At 39.5% G+C, this 7,875-nt stretch overlaps 1 non-coding gene across 1 annotated transcript; it reads right to left on the bottom strand.

Moving 5' to 3' along the window:
• Positions 1-5,630: 5,630 nt before the first annotated feature.
• Positions 5,631-5,703, bottom strand: Trnaa-agc (transfer RNA alanine (anticodon AGC)). The gene has a single exon. It is a non-coding gene; the product is annotated as a tRNA-Ala (tRNA).
• Between the last annotated feature and the right edge of the window lie 2,172 nt (positions 5,704-7,875).

Below are 7,875 nucleotides of genomic sequence, written 5' to 3'. Positions count from 1 at the left end.
ATTTGTCATACAACCACAAAAGACCCACAAATTTCATTCACACATTGTGTGAAAAATGCTTCAAATTTCTGTGTGGTGAATAAAGTAAATGAATAGAATATTTTGATCTATAGTAAAATGATCTATAGTTCGACAATTTTACTTTCCCTTGCCTGAATATTTATTGAGTCTAAACTGTCACTCTCACTCATTTTCACTGTTATTGATCCCCAAGAGAATCTTCTTCTTCTTTACTGGCGTAGTAACCATTTACATGGTTATAGCCGAGTTAACAACAGCGCGCAAATCGTTTCTTCTTTTCGTAAGATGGCGCCAATAGGAGATTCCAAGTGAAGCTAGGTCCTTCTCCACCTGGTCTTTTCAATGGAGTGAAGGTCTTCCCCTTCCTCTGCTTCCCCCGGCGGATACTGTATCGAATACTCTCAGTGCTGGAGTGTTTTATCCATACGGACGACATGACCTAGCCAGCGTAGCCGCTGTCTCTCATACAGCTCATCGTTCCATCGAATGCGATATTTGCTGTGGCCAACGCGCAAAGAACCATAAATCTGCCGCAGAACCTCTCTCCCGAAAACTCATAACAACGACTCATCAGATGTTGTCATCGTCCATGCCGCTGCACCATATAGCTGGACGGTTCTACGCAGCGGAATTGACTCGGATTTCGTCCGTCCAAGGGCTGTTATTTCGGCGATCTAACCTCGTTTGGATCGGTAAGTGTTACGGGAATAATGAGTGACTTATAGAGTTTGGTCTTTGTTCGTCGAGAGACGACTTTACTTCTCAATTGCGTACTCAATCCAAAGTAGCACCTGTTGGCAAGAGTTATTCTGCGTGGGACTTTGAGGTTGACGTTTTTGTTGTCTTAGTGCTGGTTCCAATATAGACAAAATTATCTGCGACTTGGAAATTATGACTGTCAACAGTGACATGGGAGCCTAGTAGCAAGTGCGACTGTCTGTTTGATGACAGGAGATATTTCTTCTTGTTCTCGTTCACTACCAGACCCATTTGGTTCGCTTCCTTATCCATTCTGGAGAAAGCAGAATTAACCACCGCGCCGGTTTTTTTGTAGAGCCTGAGCGGTCGGCCTTCAAACCCCCTAAACATACACTTATCCGATACTTTGCTTGAATTCTATTGTGAAATGCATTCCAGCTGCTTGCCTCGGATATACTATAACTTGTGTATAGGCTATATGCATTTTACTAATCTTTTTCACTGCGCTGAGTTTATAAAGCTTTTGTTTGTGTGTGTGTGATTTGCAGTCGTGACTTTGCCATTGGCGTGGATGAGCTCTTATTCAATGGTTGCAGTTGCATCATCGATTTTCTTATGCAGCAACCGCCACGAACAACAAAACACCACGTTGAACAAATAAATAACAATACAAATAACAGTAAATGCTGAGGAAAACAGTGGAAAAAGAAGATGCTGGAGCAGCGCCGGAGCCAGGCAGTCGTGCGATCAGCTGTGCAGAGGCAGCAGGTCGAAAAACTCTGATATGAAATCGGAGACGGTGAGGTTGTGTGACGTCGCGCGGTGAAGCGCACACCCAGGGCGAAGCGAGGGGCGGTGATGTACACAAGCGGAACGTGGCGAAACCCCTTCTACTCTTTTTCGCTTTGTGGTTTGTCTTCATGCTATTTATGTCTTTTCCGAGCTATTGTTTGCGCGCATCTATAGCCACACATATGAGAAATGCTGGTGACGCTGTCACTATTACGTTTGAGGATGCTGCTGACGATATGTGCACCATGTGGCAGATCCACACACATATACACGCGTGTGATTGCATGTGAGTGTCTATTGTTTGTAAGATCGCACGTAAGTTAACTCACAGCTGATCGGTATCGTAGCGTCGCAATGGCATTGACAGTGGCAATGGCGGTGCGGCAGTTACTCACACTACCGCTAGGTTGGCGGTTATTTTCGTATTTTGCAATTCACAGCGTTTACTGTTATCAAATACCCGCTGCACTGTCGTAACTTTACTTGCTGCTTCTTCATGCCTTGCTCCAGCCCAGAGTGACGATGTGATATGCATATATCCACCAAGCACACACGCGCCTATCCACACATGTACACTTGTGTTTGCATAATTGCACTCACACTCACTCGGCAACTCGCGTGACGCTCGAACGAAAACGAAAGTGAAGTTGAATGCCGCCTTTTGTTTCCTGCATCAACCACTTTGGCGCGAGTATGCGCGCCGCAAGATGCCTGGCGCGCCAACGGCATTGGCACACACACACACACAAACCTGCATGCCGCATGCCTTATATGCAGTTATGCGCGCCACTTCATTTCGCTAACACATTCACCTGGCGCTGTCACTGGCGCTTGCGTTTACATTGGCCTTTGCTGTTTCTGTTGTTTCTGCTGTTTTTGCTGTTTTGTTCGGAAATTCATTTAAGTGGCGCATTTTTTCCGGCAATTTTCCCAGATTTGTTGCATGCAACATCGTCGCGTATTTAATTAATTCAATGCAGCAAATTGCTGTTGCTTTTATTTTATGATCAAATCGCAAAAACAAATACAAATTCGCCGTAATGAAAATAAATATAAATTCATGCATGACAGGCAACGAAAAGGAAATCGACAGTGAACGTGTACTCGATTGGCGCTCAGCTCCACTCACGATCACTTCCATGCACTTTTCTTCAATGTTATTTCACTCGCTTCTCACCGCTGCATTTCGTCGTATTCGCGTTGCAAATATTTGCGCAAATATTTACACTTTTCGTATTTCTATTTGCTTTTGATTATCGCAAACATTTATGGCGCTCGGCTACCGCGTAATATTTGCATTTATGTTTTCGTGTGTTTGTTGTTGTGCTTCTGTTTTTTATTTGGTGGCTTCTTGTTTTTGTTGAGCTCACTTTTGCACACTTAACTGTAAATAAGTGCGGTATTATTTGCACGCTTGTAACTTGCGAAAAATCCGACACATTCGTTATGGTAATGTGCGCCGCACGACTGTGACGGCTGGTGTCGTTTAGTTCGGCAAATAACTGTATTTAAATACTGTATTAATTAATATTTTATCAAATGTATTTACATTAAAGTAAATGATTTAATTTGTGTATTGATTTTGCTGAGGGGACAGGAGTTTTAATTCACCACTTGCAGTTGACGATTAGCTCCGATGAGGCTTCAAGGTAAGCCTCAATTGTTTACTTAAATATTCCAAAGAAATTACGATTTCTTAATAAGTGTAATTTTATGGATTGATTTTCTTAGAAACACAAGTGAAAACTTTGGGCAGCGAGGTGTTTGTCCAAAAGAACTTCTTCATTCTACATCTTCTTCAATGTCGTTGACTCTAAAACACTCACGAAGAATCAATGCATTGTCGTTGTGCAGAAACCAAGCGTTGTCGACTCGTAATTTCGGCCTGTTTTTTTTTATACTCTCGCAACAAAGTTGCTAAGGAGAGTATTATAGTTTTGTTCACATAACGGTTGTTTGTAAGTCCTAAAACTAAAAGAGTCAGATATAGGGTTATATATACCAAAGTGATCAGGGCGACGAGTAGAGTTGAAATCCGGATGTCTGTCTGTCCGTCCGTCCGTGCAAGCTGTAATTTGAGTAAAAATTGGGATATTATGGTGAAACTTGGTACACGTATTTTTTGGCTACATAAGAAGGTCACGTTCGCAGATGGGCAAAATCGGCCCACTGCCACGCCCACAAAATGGCGAAAACTGAAAACCCATAAAGTGTCATAACTAAGCCATAAATAAGGTAATTAAAGTGAAATTTGGCACAAAGGATCGCATTAGAGAGTGGCATATTTGGACGTAATTTTTTTGGAAAAGTGGGTGTGACCCCGCCCCCTACTAAGTTTTTTTGTACATATCTCGAAAACTACTATAGCTATGTCAACCAAACTGTATAGAGTCATATACAGTTCAAAAATGGAAGAAATCGGATAATAACCACGCCCACCTCTCATACAAAGGTTATGTTGAAAATCACTAAAAGTGCGTTAACCGACTAACAAAAAACGTCAGAAACACTAAATTTTACGGAAGAAGTGGCAGAAGGAAGCTGCACCCAGCCTTTTTTTAAAAATTGAAAATGGGCGTGGCGCCGCCCACTTATGGACCAAAAACCATATCTCAGGAACTACTTGACCGATTTCAATGAAATTCGGTATATAATATTTTCTTAACACCCTGATGACATGTACGAAATATGGGTGAAATCGGTTCACAACCACGTCTTCTTCCAATGTAACTCTATTTTGAATTCCATTTGATGCCTTCTCTGTATGATATATATATGTACATTGGGAAATGAAAATACAATTCAATACTCAAAGTACACAAATTGATCTAATCTAATTAATTTTACAGCAAAATAAAAAAATATGTAAATTATTATCACTTTATCATGCGAGAGTATAAAATGTTCGGTGACACCCGAACTTAGCTCTTCCTTACTTGTTTCGAATAGCTTCGCACAAACGATGCATAACACTCAATCGAAAACAACTGTCAACATAACCTTGAATTTTAACCTGCTTTGACGTGGTTTTTTCTGCTTCGGCTCACCTTTGCCACGATATTCTGCCTTTTGATCGTCGGTTCTACTCGGCATACCTCCAAGACTCATCGCTAGTAATAATACGTTTCTTGACATACTGATAGTCAGAAAGCATAGTTTCACAGACGTTAACGCGACATTGTTTTTCGGAAAATTGAGTGATTTTGGAATCAATTGTGCCTAAATGATCTTTAAAAATGATTTTCACTGATCCTTCCGATATTCCAACGATGCCAGTTAGATTTCTTACTGATAATCGTCGATTCTCAAGCACCGATTCTTTTATTTTATTGACGTGTTGAACATCAACTGATGGTTGATGGCCGTTCTGGACATGGTTCGTCGTCAACGCGTTCTCGACCTTCTTTGAATAAATTGTATCAAACAAACATTTGCCTGCGACAAACAATTTTCAGTGAAGCCTGTTTCCAACATTCTGAACGTTAGGCACCAGAAGTTTGATTCCGCACGCTAAATTTAATGGAGCCTCTTTGTTGAATAATTTCAATTATCGCAAAAATCGCTGAATGTCTTTATTTACTTCAAAAAGGTAAGCATATCCTAAATACTAATGATTATTTTGATGTGACACTTGGCATATATACTACCGAGAGTCAACCAACTTAGAAAGAAAATATTTCGACGTATGGGTTATCGCGTGAAATTTACATTAAAAAGTCTTTTTATTTTTTGCACGTGGGTAATTAAATACTTTCCCTTTCTTCTTTTATGAATTCAACTGCTCCCAAATTTCTTATTTTGGCATTTTTAATAGAAAGAAGTCCAATGCAATATTCAATATAATGAGATATGTCTAGTCACCTAGGATAGTTTTTCATAAATAGACCTTTTATTACATATTTCAGTTGATAAAGGTTCTAAACCTTCTTGGTACCATCATAGCTTTCTATAACTGTTTATATTAATGTCTAGTAAAATAAAATACAATATTTTTTCTCAAAGATGGCTTTAGTAATCCATATCTTGCGTTGTATAAATTCGATCGTTTTGATGCCAAAGATTCACGATGCTCTGGAAGGAAAACTAAATTTCTGCATATATAAAAAATAGTAGTTTTCTGGAGATGCGGGGCATCGATCCCCGTACCTCTCACATGCTAAGCGAGCGCTCTACCATCTGAGCTACATCCCCAACTATTAAATAAACAAGTAAAAAATTACTCAATATCGAAGTCTGTTTACAACAACAAAATTTTCATAGCTATAATTCGCGTTTGTAGGTCAAACAGTGACCGAAATAACTTTGTCCACAAAATCGGATAATTAAAATGCAAGTAACGTCCGTTAAGTAGTGCAGTGCTCGCTGTTGCTGACTGACCGCTGTGAGTATAAGTTTGTATGCTGTCATGTCGACAAGTAATAAGGTTGACTTAATTTCAAATTTCATAGATAATTCGAGCCACGGATGCACGGTGCAGTTGGAAGTTGTTGTAATTGCATATGGTAGGTTTTTGTTGTTTGCCCTTCGCTTGGTTGTCAGTTCGACTATCTTAACCATAATCACTTATATAACTCATATCGTGATGATGTTAACGATTTGGGCTAATCGACAGGTGGATAGGTTTACTGTTAACACTAAACGGTGTACATATAGTAAAAGACAAAACTGTTCACGAAAATACCAGTATTTCTGTTTAGAAATTTTAGTGCATAGTGTCTGCATTTCAAAAACTATAAATACTTATACTCCAACGGGCATTAAATTTGGTTTCGAGACCTAAACCTAGACAATTAATTATACTCAATTTTAAAAAGATGAAAATGTGAGCAGTTTTGCTCTTTGACTCAAAAGTTCGGTTAATAATTCATTTACAATCTATGGAGCTTCTCTTTTGATACAAATTTTCTTGTTTGAAAAATCCCAAAAGTGATCAATGGGGTTCAAATCAGGAAACTGGGAGAGCCATTCGAGCAGTTTGATCCCATTATCCACAAATCACGATTTGATAATTTTTGCGATATGTTTCGGATCGCTTTTTGCATGAAAATATCGCTTGCCCATGTTCTAGTCCGAATATAACCAGACCTGGAAGATATGAAATCTTCACAACATCAGTTTAGTCTGTGGCACGCCTTGTACCATCGATTCACTAAAGTACACCCAGCTCATTTCCGTGAAAACATCCCCAAGCCACCAGTGAGCCACCTGAAAGTTTCATTCTTTGGCATATGTTGCGATCCTGTATATCAAGCATGAACTTTTGCTCTCTGAGAGCACTCGCCAACAACTAGGTATAAGGGACCTGTGGACGAAATTTCAAGCTCCTTAAGTACAGTTGTAAACGAAACCACTGGTTTTCGGAAAATACAAAAGAACAGCTAGTCCGATGAGGACTGTCGTGTCGCAGTTGAGAGAAAGCGGACAGCCTACCTCGCAATGTTGCGATCAACCACAAAACCAGCGGGGTGGGATAGACACCGTGAGTTCAAGAGGGAATCGCATATGCATTTTAAAAAGAAAGAAGCCGAAATGTGTGAGTATGAAGATCTTGAGAATCTGGCTGATAGGGGTTATACTCGAAAATTACACGGAAAGATGCGGCGACTAACAGAAGCTATCAAGACCATACTGTAGGTCGTATAGGTTATAAAGTGGTGATCTAGTGACTGATGTTCAGAACATACTGAAGTTATGGAGGGAATACTTATCCAGCTTGTTGAGCTGCAGTGAAAGGGTATCATCTGGAGAGGGCGAACCCGATTCCCCAATCGAAGACAATGGAATAGATGGTCCATTGCTCGACTATGATGAGGTTCCAAGAGCAATTACAGAACAATAAAGCGGCTGGGGCCGATGGGTTATCGGCGGAGCTATTCGTGCAATATATGGTTGTATGAAAGCATGCCCGATGATTGGAACCTAAGTCTGTTCTATTTTTAGTCATTTGTTGAAGGTGCTATTTTTAAGATGATGATAAGATTTGTATTAAATTACAATAAAATGTAGTTTTTTGTTTGTTATTCTGGTTTTGCCAAATGGTATTGTGGTGTATAATGGCTCTAAATTTTTCACATGTTAAATACCATGGCAAAAAGTTACATAACTTAACCTAACATATTATAACATAACATAAGCCATAACATAGCGTAACATAAACATAACGTAGCATGATTTAATATAGTAAAACAAAACACATACATTCTCCAAAGCCACTAAGGTCTTCTCCGAAGAAATATATAAATTCAGATGCAAATTAACGGTACATCGAAATGAGTATAGGCGTAGATATGTACGCCCTTATGCATGTAGTATTCATAAGTATAATTATTTGATTATATAATCTTCTCTGCCTTGATATTCATA

The sequence above is a fragment of the Bactrocera neohumeralis genome, chromosome 2, assembly GCF_024586455.1.
Source record: "Bactrocera neohumeralis isolate Rockhampton chromosome 2, APGP_CSIRO_Bneo_wtdbg2-racon-allhic-juicebox.fasta_v2, whole genome shotgun sequence".
In the NCBI taxonomy this organism is placed as follows: domain Eukaryota; kingdom Metazoa; phylum Arthropoda; class Insecta; order Diptera; family Tephritidae; genus Bactrocera; species Bactrocera neohumeralis.
The sequence above is the reverse complement of the archived record's forward strand: the minus strand, read 5'-3'. Positions and strand labels throughout refer to the sequence as shown.